This window comes from Pogona vitticeps, chromosome 2 (assembly GCF_051106095.1).
Source record: "Pogona vitticeps strain Pit_001003342236 chromosome 2, PviZW2.1, whole genome shotgun sequence".
Lineage (NCBI taxonomy): Eukaryota > Metazoa > Chordata > Lepidosauria > Squamata > Agamidae > Pogona > Pogona vitticeps.
In genome coordinates, this window is record NC_135784.1 from 79,118,652 (window position 1) to 79,135,891 (window position 17,240).

The window sequence follows — 17,240 nt, forward strand, 5'->3', positions numbered from 1 at the left end:
GGTGATAAGTCTGAACTGGAGAGCAGAGGCTTTCCTGTTGAGCTTTGTTGTTCTTCACAAATGCAGGGTGAGGAGACTCGAGACAGAGGAGGGCAGGGCTGGATTCCCTCTGTCCGTATGGTGAGTATTCTCAAATATTCACAATGCACATATTCAGTCATAAATCTGTTCCCTTTGATTTTTACAACAGACTGTGGATTCCACTATTTTGTGGTTTCATAATAGTCCCATTTTTGCATGACATTTTCTGTACTTCTTCTTTTCTTTCTTTTTCTTTCTTGTATGCAATTTGTGAGCCAAGAATTGCATTGCTAGACTAAAAGTGCATAATTTCAAGGATCTCTGATTTGGTCAGCATATTTAGGGATGGAAAACAACTTCATTGGATAGGACTGTATTGATGAAAGCAGGCTTTCCCCCTTGCTCAAGATTCATTTGGAGAAAAAGTTTCAAGGCCTAAAAGATTTGCATATTTGTGAATCTCAAAAGTTGTTTCGGAAAATACAAATGACTAAAAATGTGTGCCTTTGGAGGAAATATGCACCCTTCTGTGAGAGGGAAGCATATACATTAAGCAAAATGTGTTAAAAAATGAGTGCATTGGGAAAAAGTTTAAAATGCACCTGAATTTCTATGTGGGATGAAAAAAACATAGAGTCTCACGATTCAATACACAATAAGGATGAGAAGAAAATGCAGGTAGGTTCTGAAGAAAGAAAACTGATGTGGTGAGATTCTTATATTCCTTTGCACGTTAATCCAGAAACTGTAAATTAGACTGGTTCACTTAGGAATGTGAGCCAATATTAATCCCTTCCCCTCCTTAATTCAAACGCGCTGAATTTTTAAAGAAGAAATTACTGGTATCTTTTAACCATTGTTGTTTGCTAAAGGGATCTGTTTCATTCAACAGCCTCCAGCACATATTCTAGTCACACCACCGTTTCCTAGCTCTCCTCTCTCCTGCTGTTTTTCCTATAGTGACTCCAATAAACTATCCAAAAGCTGTCATTCAATAGCAGACGGAAGGAGGTATAAATAGGAGAGAGCTTCCTTGAGTGAAATATTTGCTAATCACCTTCTGACCTTTCCCTTGCTAATAGCATGACGTCGGGCATGCCTTGGCAATCCATGCAGAATTGTTAGTCTTTTAGAGCTCATAAATGTGGCTGAACCACGATGCTGGAAGAACAGGAGACTAGATTGAATGTACTCACACACATATCCTGGAGCGAAATGGAGAGGGCAAAGTGGCTCAAAATCATATACGTTCAGACGGGGATGGGGAGGACTCAGGGGAACCGACAGACATAATAAATGGAGCGAGGAGGTTATTTCCACCTTCATTGCAGGGAATCCTGGCTTCTTCTAGCCCTGATTAGGCTCACAGCAGTGGGTTCTGCCCTACACCTCACATTGGTTACAGCAGTAGAAGCGAGATTTAAACACTTGCTGACAGAGGTGGCATTTTGCAGACACTGAGGGAGCTATCTCTGATTTTGAGATATTGCAGGGAAAACTAATCCAGCACATCAACAATATTCTTTTATTTCCAGGGGGAGGGGAACATGATGTGAGATAAACAAATATCAGAATCATTAGGCAGAATGAGACAATCACCTAAGGCAATGGATTTTGCACGCCATAGAAGAGCAGTACACTATTATTTATTTAATTTGTATTACTGCATGCATACTGCCAGGGCCAACAGGTAGGAATAGGTGCTCATAGAATTTTCAGCGTCGGGTGCAAAAATAACGTAGTTGACTTTAATAGTGCCTTGACCTAGGTACCACATTCTGCTCCATCTCAGGCAGCAAAGTATATTGGGCTGTCCATACTGAATAGATAGCATTCTAGATAAATAGCAACTCTTTGTTGGGCTGTCGGGAGGAGAGGGCTACAAATCAAATAACTACTAATAACACTACCAGTACTCAGTATGGTGTAGTACATAGAGAGACAGGCTACGTTTCAGGAGACCTGGGTCTGAATCTCCAGGGAAGAAATGAGATTGCCAGACTCAGGATCTGTCAAAGAAAAAAAAATCTCATTCTTCTGGTAGGGATAACCATTGAATGAGACCAGGGAATATGGTATTGGTTTTGTGGCTAGAAATACTCTGCTGAGATCCATTGTTCCACCTGCCGCGGGGAGTGAAAGTCTCTTCAGCTCCACTCATCAGCACGACCGGTCACCCTTATTACTGCATATGCACCAACACTGTCGTCTGTAGCAGAAGTCAAAGACAAATTTTATGACAATCTGGCAGCTACAGTGGACCCTCGATTTACAGACGGCTCCACTTCCAGACTTTTTGAGTTGCAGACTTCTCTGGCCGCAAAATTTAGGTTTGACTTGCAGCCGGAGAGTCGACCTACAGACCAGAAAAAAAACCAAAATGGAACAAAAACAGCCGGTTACGGATTAATCAGTTTTCAATGCATTGTAGGCCAATGGAGCCTCGACCTACAGACTTTTCGACCTGCAGCCACCATTCCAATATGGATTAATTCCGTAAGTCGAGGGGTCCACTGTACTATCAAAAAAATCTTGGAGAGAGTAGCTGTTCATTTTCCGAGACTTTAATGCTAGAGTTAGTGCTGATCACAATTCTTGGCCCACTTGTCTTGGCTGTTTTGGCATTGGAAAGATGAACGAAAATGGCCAACGCTTGCTGTCATTATGGTCTTTCTGTCAGCAACATGTTCTTTAATATGAAGCTTCAACACAGAGTCTCTTGGAGACATCCAAGATTGAAGCATTGGCATCGGCTTGATTTGATCCTCACTAGATAGTCTAACATTCCTAGAATTACAATCACACGCAGTTACCAGAGTGCTGATTGCGATACTGATCACTCCCTGGTGTGTAGTAGAGTAAAACTGTGAATAAAGAGATTGTGTCACATGAAAAAGGATGGAAGACCACGTATTGACATCAGCAAGACTCGCAATCAAAGAAAAGTGGAGGAATTTGCCCAAGCGCTTGAGGAAACTCTTCCAGGCCTGGCTGATGCAAATGCACCTGAACAATGGGAACATTTCAAGAACGCTGTTTATAACACCACCTTGTCCACATTTGGAAAGAAAACCAAAAAGACAGCAGACTGGTTTGAAGCCCATTCGGAAGAGTTTATACCAGCCATTGAGGAAAAGAGGAGAGCTCCAGCGCATACAAAGCCTGTCCTAGTGAGTACAAATTGCAGGTTCTTCGAGTTGCTCATAGCAAAGTCTAACAGGCTGCCAGGACATGTTCTAACGATTATTGGCTTCAGCTCTGCTCTCAGATACAGAGAGCAACAGACACAGGTAACATCAAGGGAATGTATGATGATATCAAAAAGCAAAGCAAAGCATAGTGATTCAAGCACTCTCTGGGCGGTTTACAAGTTAATTATGCAGGCTACACATTGCCCCCCCCCCCAGCAAGCTGGGTACTCATTTTACCAACCTCAGAAGGATAGAAAGCTGAGTCAACCATGAGCCGGCTACCTGGGATTGAACCCCAGGTCATGAGCACAGTTTTGGCTGCAGTATAGCAGTTTAACCACTGCGCTACGAGCAGGCTTTAGGTCCAATACAGAAGAAATCTGCTCCTTTGAAGACTGCTACAGGCGCGATCATCCAGGACTGACCACAGCAGATGGAACGCTGGATGCAGCATACTCTGAGCTATATTCCAGAGAGAATATAGTAACCAAAGAGGCATTAAATAACATCAAATGTCTGCCTGCGTTGGAAGAGATGGATAGCAAACCAACTTTAGCAAAAATAAAAGCGGTGTTGTATTCCCTCGCGTCTGGCAAGGCACCTGGGAAGGATAATATCCCTGCTGAAGTGCTGTAAAGAGACTATCACCACTGAGCTGTATGAAATCTTTTGTCTTTGCTGGAGGGAAGGTGAAGTACCAAAGGACATGAAGGATGCAAACACTGTCACATTGTACAAGGTCGAAGGTGACAGGTGCAACTGCAATAACTACCATGGCATCTCTCTTCTCAGCATCGTAGGAAAGCTGCTTGCCCATGTTGTGCTGAAGAGACTCCAGGTGCTTGCAGACAGAGTCTATCCAGAATCACAGTGTGGATTTTGAGCTCACAGATCCACCACTGATATGATATTTTCCCATAGACAGTTGCAAGAGAAATGTAGGGAACAACAGCAGCCACTCTTTGTGGCCTTCATAGATCTTACAAAGGCCTTTGATTTGGTTAGCAGGGATGGCTTTTTTAAAATATTTCCCAAGATTGGATGTCCACCTCGACTTCTTAACATCATCAGGTCCTTTCATGAGGAAATGGAGGGCACTGTAGTTTTTGATGGCTCAACATCAGATCCCTTTGACATCTGAAGTGGAGTGAAACAGGACTGTGTCCTTGCGCCGACCCTGTTTAGGATCTTTTTTGCTGTCATGCTGAAGCACACTTTTGGAACTGCAACAGAAGGTGTCTATCTCTGGACTAGATCAGATGGAAAGCTCTTTAATCTCTCTAGACTGAAAGCAAAGACCAAAGTCCACCTGAAATGCATGCCGGACTTCCTCTTTGCCAATGATGCAGCTGTTGTTGTCAATTCTGTTGAAGACCTCCAACAACTTACGAATTGTTTTAGTAAGGCCGGCCGAGATTTTGGACTAACGATCAGCCTGAAGAAAACACAAGTCATGGGCCAGGGAATGAACTCCCTCTATTACCATCTCTATACAAGAATTGGAGGTTGTTCATGACTTTGTGTCCCTTGGCTCAACGATCTCTGACACTCTCTCTCTAGATGTCAAGCTGGATAAACACATTGGCAAAGCAGCTACCATGTTCTCTAGATTCACAAAGAGGGTATGGCTTAATCAGAAGCTGATGGCATATACCAAGATCCGTGTCTATAGCGCCTATGTGCTGAGTACACTCCTGTACTGCAGTGAGTCCTGGACTCTGTGCATGGCAGAAGAGGAAGTTGAACACATTCCATATGTGTTGTCTCTGATGCATTTTTTGTATCACCTGGCAGGACAAAGTTCCAAATAGAGTAGTCCTAAAACAAGTTGAAATTTCTAGCATGTATACATTACTAAAACAGTGATATCTACATTGACTTGGGTATGTCATGAGAATGGCTGATGGTCGGATTCTAAAAGATCTCCTGTATAGAGAATTAGTGCAGGGAAATCACCCCAGAGGGAGACCACAGCTGTGATACAAGGATATCTGCAAGCGGGATCTGAAGGCCTTGGAAATGGACCTCAACAGATGGGAAACTTTAACATCTGTGCGTTCAGCCTGGAGGCAGGCGGTGCATCATGGCCTCTCCCATTTTGAAGAGGCACTTGTTCAGCAGACTGAGGCAAAGAGGCAGTCCGGAAACCAGCAAAATCAGGGAGCTGGACAGGGAAGAGACTGTATTTGTCTTCAGTGTGGAAGGGATGGTCACTCTTGAATTGGCCTTCTCAGCCACACTAAATGCTGTTTCAAGACCTCTCTTCAAAGCATGTTACCATAGTCTCTCGAGACTGAAGGATGCCTACACAACTAGCCAGGGAAAGTCACTGGAGATGTGGAACTGGTAAAACCACTCCTTTTTTTAAAAAAAAAATTATTTTTTAACATAAGGGGTGACAAAAAGGAAAAGGGGACTTAGGAATTTAAGGGGAAGAGGAGAGACCATAACATGCTAACAACCATTCTGAACTTATTGCCATATCATAGTTTTAAATTGTTCTGTTTTCTCTTTTCTGCCTTTTAGCTCAAGTTCTCATTTCAATATATGCTATTTACACGTTGCCTGTTAATTTGGTCCATTTGTTGAATAGGTCCCATCTTTCTGTTGCCTTTTGTAGGGGGTAGTCCTTCATGATTTCTGACAAAATGTCCATTTCTGCTATTTCCCGTATTTTTTCAATAAGGTCTTCTTGTTTCGGTATCGTCGGACTTTTCCAATTTTTTGCATATGGAATTCTAGCTGCCATAACAATGTACATAACTATATGTTGCTTTGACTTATCTATGTCATCAGGTATCACACTCAATAGAAACAATTCTGGAGTTAATGGCACATTACAGAGCATTATTTGTTGTAACATAGCATGTACTCTTTTCCAGTATTTTTTCGCTATTCCACATGACCACCACATATGATAATAACTTCCCACTTGTGTTTCACATTTCCAACATTTATTTGATACATCTGTATACATCTTTGACAGTTTTTCTGGGGTCATGTGCCACCTATAAAACATTTTATATATATTCTCTTTAAGGTTAACCAATTTTGTAAATTTTATGTTACTTTGCCATATTTTCAGCCATTGATCAATATCAATATTATGCCCTATGTTTTGTGCCCACTTTATCATACATTCCTTAACCATTTCATCCTGCATTTTAAATTCTAACATATAGTTATACATTTTCCTAACAATTTGTTCTTTGGTACCCAACAGCAGCTTATCAAAAGTTGTTTGCTCTGAATAGAAATCCTCTGTTTGGTCTTTTGCGTATCTAGATTCTAACTGTGCTCTAGGCCACCAATCTATATATACATTCTGTGACTCTAGTTCTTCCTTAGACCTTAATTCACCATCCTTTTTAAATAAATCTTGATATCTTAAAAAATTTGCTTTTGTCATAAGTCCAGGTTTTGTAAAGGCCTCTATCGGTGACACCCATGCAGGTATTTTGTAATAAATTTGTTGTATAATCTTTCTCCACATTCCCAATAAGACTCTTCTTATCATATGTGAGTTGAAGTTCTTTTGTTCTTTATCCTTTTTATACCATAGATAAGCATGCCATCCTAATTGCAAATCGTGGCCTTCCAAGTTAAGTAGTCTAGTGTTTTCTAGGGTTATCCATTCTCTTATCCAATCTAGGATACAAGCTCTATAATACAGAACCCAGTCCGGGAGACCAAAGCCACCCCTCTGTTTAGCATCCTGCATTGCCTTAATTTTAATTCTTGGTTTTTTGCCTTGCCATATGAATTTCATAATTATCTTGTTGAGTTCTTTAAAGAAGGACTGTTTTAGTATGATAGGAATCGATTGGAATAAAAATAAAATTTTTGGCAAAATGTTCATTTTGATCGTCGCAATTCTTCCCAGCATCGATAGTTGTAATTTATCCCATTTCTCCAAGTTGTTCTGTATCTCCTTCATCCATTTCATGTAGTTATCTTTCAACAGTGTGCTTGTCTTCTTTGTAATTTGTATCCCTAGATATCGAATTTTCTTTTCCTCTTGAAAGCTCGTCTTCTCTATTAACTCCTGGCGTTCTTCTTCTCTCATATTTTTAGTGAGTATTTTGGTCTTGGAACTGGTAAAACCACTCCTAAAATATCTCTCTTGGCTTGAAAACTCTATGAAGGTTGCTATAAGACAGTTCCAACTTGGCAGCACATAATGTAACGTAACAATAAGATGCAGGGGAGGGATATCAGGAGACAGGTCCCTAATTGTCTCATGTGCTCCCAGAGGCATCTAGTGGAGCCACTGTGAGATACAGGAAGCTGGACTAGATGGGCCTTTGGCCTGATCCTGCAGGGCTCTTCTTATGTTCTTATGTAACACTGCTTCTGATTAAGGAAGTTCATTGTGTAGGTAAGATAACATCTGGAAGGACATTCCAAGCCCTTTAAGACAGCAAAGAAAACTGGTCAGTCAGAGATGGGAGTCAATGACTTGCTCTTATTGTTAGTCAACAGAAAGATTCCTGTTATGGGAACCACTGCAAATCTTACAGCGCAAAGATACTTTGGGAAATCATTTCTTGTTGTTTAGTCGTTAAGTCGTGTCCAGCTCTTCGTGACCCCAACCACAGCATGCCAGGCCCTCCTGACTTCCACTGCCTCCTGGAGTTGGGTCAAATTCATGTTGGTAGCTTCAATGACACTGTCCAACCATCTCGTCCTCTGTCGTCCCCTTCTCCTTTTGCCTTCACACTTTCCCAACATCAGGGTCTTTTCCAGGGAGTCTTCTCTTCTCAAAAGATGGCCAAAGTATTGGAGCCTCAGCTTCAGGATCTGTCCTTCCAGTGAGCACTCAGGGTTGATTTCCTTCAGAACGGATAGGTTTGTTCTCCTTGCAGTCCAGGGGACTCTCAAGAGTCTCCTCCAGCACCACAATTCAAAGCATCAATTCTTCGGCAGTCAGCCTTCTTTATGGTCCAGCTCTCACTTCCATACATCGCTACTGGAAAAACCATAGCGGACCTTTGTTGGCAAGGTGATGTCTCTGCTTTTTAAGATGCTGTTGAGGTTTCTCATCGCTTCCAAGAAGCAGGCGTCTTTTAATTTTGTGGCTTCTGTCACCATCTGCAGTGATCATGGAGCCCAGGAAGGTAAAATCTGTCACTGCCTCCATCTCTTCCCCTTCTATTTGCCAGGAGGTGATAGGACCAGTGGCCGTGATCTTAGTTTTTTTGATGTTCAGCGTCAGACCATTTTTTGCTCTCTCCTCTTTCACCCTCATTAAGAGGTTCTTTAATTCCTCCTCACTTTCTGCCATCAGAGTGTTATCGTCTGCATATTTGAGGTTATTGATATTTCTTCCAGGAATCTTAATTCGCTTTGGGATTCATCCAGTCCTGCCTTTTGTTTGATGTATTCTGCATATAAGTTAAATAAGCAGGGAGACAATATACAGCCCTGTCATACTCCTTTCCCAATTTTGAACCAATCAGATGTTCCATATCCAGTTCTAACTGTTGCTTTCTGTCCCATATACAGATTTCTCAGGAGATGGATAAGGTGATCAGGCACTCCCATTTCTTTAAGAATTTGCCATAGTTTGCTGTGGTCCACACAGTCAAAGGCTTTTGCGTAGTCGATGAAGCAGAAGTAGATATTTTTCTGGAACTCTCTGGCTTTCTCCATAAACCAGTGCATGTTAGCAATTTGGTCTCCAGTTCCTCTGCCCCTTTGAAATCCAGCTTGTACTTCTGGGAGTTCCCAGTCCACATACTGCTGAAGCCTACCTTGTAGGATTTTGAGCATAACCTTGCTAAGCGTGTGGAATGAGTGCAATTGTACGGTAGTTGGAGCATTCTTTGGCACTGCCTTTCTTTGGGATTGGGATGTAGACTGATCTTTTCCAATCATCTGGCCACTGTTGAGTTTTCCAATCTTGCTGTCATATTGAGTGCAGCACCTTAACAGTGTCATCTTTTAAGATTTTAAATAGTTCAACTGGAATGCCATCACTTCTACTGGTCTTGTGTTAGCCATGCTTTCTAAGGCCCACTTGACTTCACTCTCCAGGATGTTTGGCTCAACGTTAGCAACCACACTAACTGGGTTGTCCGGGACATCCAGATCTTTCTGGTATAATTCCTCTGTGTATTCTTGCCACCTCTTCTTGATATCTTCTGCTTCTGTGAGGTCCCTACCAATTTTGTCCTTTATCATATCCATCTCTGCACAAAATGTTCCTTTAATATCTCCAATTTTCTTGAACAGATATCTGGTTTTCCCTTTTCTGTTATTTTCCTCTATTTCTTTGCACTGTTCATTTAAGAAGGCCCTCCTGTCTCTCCTTGCTATTTTTTGGAAGTCTGCATTCAATTTTCTGTAACTTTCCCTATCTCCTCTGCATTTGTTTCCCTTCTCTTCTCTGCTATTTGTAAGGCCTCGTTGGACAGCCACTTTGCTTTCTTGCATTTCCTTTTCTTTGGGATGGTTTTTGTTGCTGCCTTCTGTACAATGTTACAAGCCTCCATCCATAGTTCTTCAGGCACTCTGTCCACCAAATCGAGTTCCTTAAATCTGTTCTTTACTTCCACTGTGTATTCATAAGGGATTTGGTTTAGATTATACCTGACTAGCCCAGTGTTTTTTTCCTACTTTCTTCAGTTTACGCTCGATTTTTGCTATGAGAAGCTGATGATCAGAGCCACAATCAGCTCCAGGTCTTGTTTTTGCTGACTGTATAGAGCTTCTCCATCTTTGGCTGCACAGAACATAATAAATCTGATTTCGGTATTCCCCATCTGGTGATGTCCGTGTGTAGAGTCGCCTCTTGTGTTGTTGGAAAAGAGTGTTTGTGATGACCAGCTTGTTCTCTTCACAAAACTCTATTAGCCTTTGCCCTGCTTCGTTTTGAACTCCAAGGCAAAACTTACCTGTCGTTCCTTTTAACTCTTGACTCCCTACTTTAGCATTCCAATCCTCTAGAATGAGAAGAACATCTTTCTTTGGTGTCAGTTGTAGAAGGTGTTGGAAGTCTTCATAGAATTAGTCAATTTCAGCATCTTCAGCATCAGTGGTTGGTGCATAAATGTGGATTACTGTGATGTTGAAAGGTCTGCCTTGGATTCGTTTTGACATCATTCTATCATTTTTGAGATTGTATCCCAGTAGAGCTTTTCCCACTCTTTTGTTGACTATGAGGGCTACTCCATTTCTTCTACAGGATTCTTGTCCACAATAGTAGATATGGTAATAGTCTGAATTGAATTTGCCCATTCCCATCCATTTGAGTTTACTGACGCCCAGGATGTCAATGTTTATTCTTGCCATCTCCTGTTTGACCACATCCAGCTTCCCAAGGTTCATAGATCTTACATTCCAGGTTCCTATACAGTATTTTTCTTTGCAGCATCGGACTTTCTTTTCACTTACAGGTGCGTCCGCAGCTGAGCGTCCTTTCGGCTTTCGCCAGACCACTTCATTAGCTCTGGAGCTATTTGTACTTGTCCTACGCTCTTCCTCAGTAGCATGTTGGACGCCTTCCGACCTGAGCGGCCCATCTTCCAGCGTCATATCTTTTAGCCTTTTGTTTCTGTTCATGGAGTTTTCTTGGCAGAGAAACTGGAATGGTCTGTCAGTTCCTGTTCCAAGTTAAGTAGTTTAGTCAAAACTCTCCACTATGACCTGTCCATCTTGGGTGTCCCTGCACGGCATAGCTCATAGCTTCTCTTAATTACTCATGCCCCTTCGCCTACGTGAAGGGGTAGGAAATCATGTACTGAGCCAAATTATGGAAATATCCTTTTTTTAGGCCTTAGGATTTCATTAGAGGTTTGTAAGATTAAACTTGTCACTTAACTTGCACACTTAATTTGTCCATACTTAATCTGCATGGAACTGTAATGTAGGTAATGGATTGTTTGTGATGTCTTGTATGATGGCCAAGAAGGTGGACATCAAGGGCTCTGTAGTATGGGCAGCATTTCTGTTTCATGAAACAGACTCTGGGAAGCATGACAAGTTCTGTCTCATTAGCTGTTTAATCCAGCCAGTTGGCTTGCCCAAGAGCCTGTTTACCATTCATATTAATGTGAAAATTATAGTGCAGCTCCTCAAAGCCATGAGATTGTTGAAAGCATTAAGTCAGTAAAAGCATGTGGAACTGCATTTTTCCCCGCACTGAGGAGTTTCACTGACAGTCACCTAAAGATGGGAAATGTTAGGATTTTGGACTTGAGCTTCCAGAACCCTACAGTCAGTGTGACCATTGACCATTGGCTGAGTACTCAATGACTAAGCTGGCTGGCTAGGAATTCGATTTCATACTGTGCCTCCCGGGAGAAAGGCCAGTCTGTATAGCCTTAACAAGCTATATATTCCCAGGGTGCCACCAGAAAAAGGGAATTATAAACCCCTTCTGTGTACTTTGTACCCAACAAATACTGGCCAGGGTCGCCATACATTGGAATAGTCTTGAAGACATATGTTGTTGTTGTTGTTGTTGTTGTTGTTGTTGTTGTTGTTGTTGTTGTTGTTGTTGTTGTTGTTCAAAAACACCAGGCACAGTCAAAATTATTATTATTATTATTATTATTATTATTATTATTATTATTATTATTATTATTATTATTATTATTATTATTATTATTATTATTATTAGTATTAGTATTAGTATTAGTATTAGTATTAGTAGTAGTAGTAGTAGTAGTAGTAGTAGTAGTAGTAGTAGTAGTAGTAGTAGTAGTAGTAGTAGTAGTAGTAGTAGTAGTAGTAGTAGTAAAAAACTCCAGGCACAGTCAAAATTATAAAAACATTGGCTGGTATTATATAATAGATACAAGCTTTAACCAAAAGCTTAAGTATCTGTTAAATATCGTCACAGTATGTATGCTAATAGTGCCGTTGTTGTTTTTTTTGTAGCTCTAATGGTGTGATTTCTGAGATCTGCAACTGCTTATAGTACTGTGTGAAATTTCTTCATATTGTTTCCAAAGCCCCAATGACTACAGGGACCACTAAATTGTGTTTCTTCCAGAGGCAAGGTGTTTCAATGTATTCGTGAAGGCTACTACTACAACCATGGATCTAATGGTTGTTGTGGGTTTTTCGGGCTTCTTGGCCGTGTTCTGAAGGTGGTTCTTCCTAACGCTTCGCCAGTCTCTGTGGCCGGCATCTTCAGAGGACAGCAAACTGTGCTCTGGGTAGGCTGAGAGTGGAGTATTTATGGCTGTGAGAAAGCTAGTTTGTGAGATAGGCTATTGTCCTAATCAGGAGATGGTTGATTAGTGTGTTTTGTTGTGGGTGTATTGTTTTGATAAGGAGGGGAGATTATCTGTCCCTGTGGTTGATGGGTGTCATTAGCTGGTCTTTTGTGTGTAGTAATCCCCTGACCTTGTGGCTGGGTGGAGTTCGTTGACCTTTTGCACTCTGTGTTTTTGAGAGCTGGGAGCCAGGTTTTGTTGAGCTTCATACTTTCCTCCTTCCGGTTGAAGTTTTGTTGATGCTTGTGGATTTCAATGGCTTCCCTGTGCAGTCTGACGTAATGACAACACCAGCAATTTCTGATCTCTGCAGATGCCTATTACTATACAAACTTTTCTGTATAGGACAGTGTTAAAGATTTTCTTTCTCTCTCTGTCCATTTGTTGAGAACAAGCCATTCCTTTCTTACATTACTTTGGCTAGCCTCTAGTTTGTTTCTAGGTGCAACTAATAAGACCTGGTCTTTTCCTCAAAGGCCCAAAAGGACTTGAGATGGCTTTCTGCCAAATGAGCTTGCCCACCCTCAGCCATCAGTGGAAAAGGGTCTCTTGCATGTCCTGCAAATACCTGATGATCATCTAGATGGTATCATGTTCTGGCCCTATCCCAAGGCTTTGGACACCCTGGAGAGAGTCCTAGGGCTATCTCTCTGGTGACCTTCTCTCCCAATCCCATAATGGTTCCTGTTCCAAAAGGCTTTTGGCCATTCAGATGCTTGAATGTTATTCCATGTGATTTGCATGCTCAACTGTTTGCTTTTTATATGACGTGCTGCTTTTGTTTGTATATTTTTAGTTATTTATTCAGAGTGTTGTGATCAGTTTGTATATTTTTAAATTTATTTATCTACATGGCTTGTGTGATCACCACCTAACTATAGTAGGGAGTATTCAGGATGAAAACAGATAGTAGAAAGAGCCAGTGATTGTACCTAGAAGTAGTGGAACTGACCCACAAGCATTATAGGTGAGTTTTTTGTTACTTGAAAAACTAGAATTCTGCTGTTGCCCAATGCCAACTGGATCAGAATTTTACACACGCAGCATAGCAGTATTGGTACTGTTCCCATACATGTGGTAGGTTAGGAAATAAGTAGAGAAGTTGTTGCTTTTTATTGCTGAATATTCTTACACATATGTGCCTAATTTCCTAGGGATAAATTGGTACATTGGCAAACTGTAGATATTACAATAAAGGCAATAATTAAATATATGAAGGGATTTTTATATTATTAGCAGTGTTGTCGAGATTTGTCTTAGCTCATTAACCATCTGTCTTGTAATCAATCGAATGCATGCAAATAACTTTGCATAGCACTGAGGACAGAGCATAGGTGTGTGTCCCAGGATATGAATGGTGAAGGTAAAGGTTCCCCTTGACAATTTTGTCCAGTCATGTCTGGCGGCGGTGCTTATCTCCGTTTCCAACCCATAGAGCTATTGTTTGTCTGCAGACAATCCTCTGTGGTCATGTGGCCAGCATGACTAGACATGGAACGCCGTTTACCTTCCCACCGAGGTGGTACCTATTTATCTACTTGCATTTTTGCATTTTGCATGCTTTTGAACTGCTAGGTTGGCGGGAGCTGGGACAAGCGATGGGGGCTCACTCTGTCGCATGGATTCCATCTTACGACTGCAGGTCTTCTGACCTTGCAGCACAGAGGCTTCTGTGATTTAACCCACAGCGCCACCTCGTCCCTGTCAGGATATGGATAGAAAGTGCCATTTATGGATAAAAGCTGCCATTTACTGTGTGAAGAATCATCTTCCAAGACTTTTATTCCCTATTATTAATCATGTTAAAACTGTTTCAAAAACATTTGCATGTATTGTTGTGTGATTTGTTTATCTATTAGAACAATGGTTCCCAACCTTGGCTCCCCAGATGTTCTTGGACTACAGCTTCCAGGAATCTTGGCCAGCACAGCTAGTGGTGAGGTGCCTTCTGGTGCAGTGGTTGAACTGCTGCACTGCAGCCAAAACTCTGCTCATGACCCCGGGTTCAATCCCAGGTAGCCGGCTCAAGGTTCACTCAGCCTTCTGTCCTTCCAAAGTCAGTAAAATGAGTATCCAGCTCACGGGGGGGGGGGGGGCAATGTGTAGCCTGCATAATCAACTTGTAAACTGCCCATAGAGTGTTTGAAGCACTATGGGGCAGCATGCTTTGCTTTTTTTGCTTTGCTTCTGCGAGTTTATTTGTTGTTTGCTTATTATTGGATTTTCATCCCGCCCTTCTAGACTGGAGTCTACTCAGGGCGGCTCACAATATATTGTGCATAAACAACTTAAAAACAATTTAGTCCAAGAACATCTGGGGACTCAAGATTGGGAACCATGGTAGATGAATTAATGTGAACAACCCTCCTTGTTGCTCTGCTAAATATACAAACTTGGTTACTAACCCATTCTTAGAATTGTTGGCGTCACTTCCTTCCATCTCACACCAATCTCTTCTCCCTCCAAGAAGAAAACTCTTTGTCTTTTCATTTTAGAGATAAAAGGGGCATCCATGGCTCCTGACACCTCCAACTTAGTTAGCTAGAACTAGGACTTCTATCACCATTCCTATCCCATATTTATTTCTTTATTAACCTCAGCTTCTCTTATTTTCTTAAAAAGAAATGGGGATGTAATTCCTTTACAAAGAGGGAAATGATCTCTGGTGGTCTTTCTGAGTTTCAAAGGATTTACTCCACAAGTTGACCGCTTGACATTGCTTCTGTACCCCTGTTGGCTGACTTTCCAACAATCAGGTTTCCGCAAGATCTCAGAAGGACTTCAACTTGTAAATAACAAAATTGGAACCAAAGCCTGCAAGACAGCCTTTTCAGGTAAGTAGTAGCTATGCTGACTAGGGAAACTTGGAAGCTGGAATTCCAAAATGTAACTATTCTGAACAATGATTGGAAGACACTACTGCAAACCATGGATGTTAACAGAGACAGAAAGGCCAAGTAACTGGACTTCTGTCTCCTCCAGTCACGGAAAATGCTGAATAAGGGTCAACTCTCCTTCTCTGTTGACTAGTTGCTATGGGTTCCATTTTGCTTAGTCTGTTCCTCTTAAATCAAGTAAGTTGTGAAGTGTGGAAATCTCTTTCTTCTTGTTGTCTTTGATGGCTGACAAAGCAAATTGAAAGGGAAGGTAAAGATTATCCGCCTTCCCCTCTCAGGGATAATCTGTTGAAGACCACATGCCAGTGGGAAGTGGGGCTAAAGCCAGTGGTGGTTGAGTCCAGAAGCCCAAAGTAGGCAGAGCCACCTCTTTTTCTTCTCTGAGGATATACCACATGTCAGTACCACTAACTGTCATGAGCACCAACATCCAATGGATTTCCTAGAATTTGTGGTTTGCATGAGAGCTCTGGACTTTCCTCTCAGCTGTAGCACAGAATTCCAAGTCTCTCAACAAACTACAGATCTCAGTGTTGTTTAAGACGCAGCCATGGCAATTAAAGCAATATCAAAATTGTTATATATCTATGTAGTGTAGATTCATTCTCCTTCTAGCACCTCCCTCCCTTCCTCTCTCCTTCTTCCAGCAAGTCACTGATTGCCCGTACAGCCCTGTGGCTACAGTTTACCTTTCCCTAGTGCTTTTCCATGAGTAGTTGCTAGCTTTTGTTTATTAGGCATAAGTCAGATGAAGGAGATAAACAAATTAGATGCAATCACCATTGTACACTGCGTGTGGCCTGCCAGACGTATCTGGCTGGCCACTATTGGAACAGCGTGATCAGCATGATCATCCAGATTTGCCAGGATTTGATCCAGCAAAGCAATTTGTAACTTCCTGTAGGCAGATTTCAAAGACTACCATGAGCAAAATATGGTCCTCCAAATGCAGTTGGACTGCAGCTTCCACAGCCTGAGCCAGCAGAGCTAATGAAGAGGACTCTTTGGAGATGTAGTCAACTAACTTCTAGAGGAGGTCTAAGGGCCATTGAATTATTACTAGTGACTGACATGAAACAAGTGCATCCTGACTTTTTGTATACACCGTTTAAAGTTAGTGAGGACAGGAGCAGGAGGTATAATCTACCTTGCCTTACAAGATCATCTCAATCCCATCTGACAATTCTGTTCTCGCCAAAGAGAAATACTGCATGACAGATATAATAAAGACAAGACCTGGTAATTTGCCCTCAGCCATTTCCGGAGCCCAGTTTTAAAGAAATGCTGCTGGATTTGCTCTCTAGATATCCTACCCTTAGGTATAAGCTGTTGTTTGCCTTTTAAATATTCTGACATTTACTGCATGGAGTGAAAAGTATTATGTATATACTAATCTGATTCTCTTGATTTCTTTGACAGTCATGGCCTACTGGTTGGATAACAGAAAAGAAAAGATGAAAAACCATTTAAAAAAGGAACAGCAACATAACACGTGCTGGAAGATGGTCCTAGCAACAAATAAAAATCCAGCAATGTACTTATAGTATATACCAAAAAAATTACCCCATCAATGTAATACAGAAGCAAAGTTGATTGGGTTGTCTATAAGTCTTAATAAAACAGAATAAATACTGTTCTTGTATCATTAGATCATAAATAGATTTCTTTGAAACACATTGGTCATGACAAGAACCATGAAGTGACAAAATAGATGCAGGTTGTCAAAATCTATACTCTGTAACAAGCAGATTCTTATCAAGCTATGGCAACTTCAAACCAACAGCGGAAACATACTGTTCAAATGTGCTAAATTTAACTACGAGAAAGATACCTTGCCCGGTTATTAGACAACCACAGGACGTTTGATTAAAATGAGAAGCTGCACCCTGCCAAAGCCTGAATGGAGA

The 17,240-nt window shown here is 41.4% G+C and overlaps 1 protein-coding gene and 1 long non-coding RNA gene across 2 annotated transcripts in view; one reads left to right on the top strand and one right to left on the bottom strand.

The window, feature by feature from the left end:
* The window catches only part of GRM2 (glutamate metabotropic receptor 2), a 158,171-nt gene that overhangs the window by 128,406 nt on the left and 12,525 nt on the right, over window positions 1-17,240 (bottom strand). The gene's annotated exons all lie outside the window — the stretch shown is intronic.
* On the top strand, window positions 15,131-16,786 carry LOC144586737 (uncharacterized). Its single transcript, XR_013541749.1, has 2 exons — window positions 15,131-15,270; window positions 16,753-16,786. It is a non-coding gene; the product is annotated as an uncharacterized LOC144586737 (long non-coding RNA).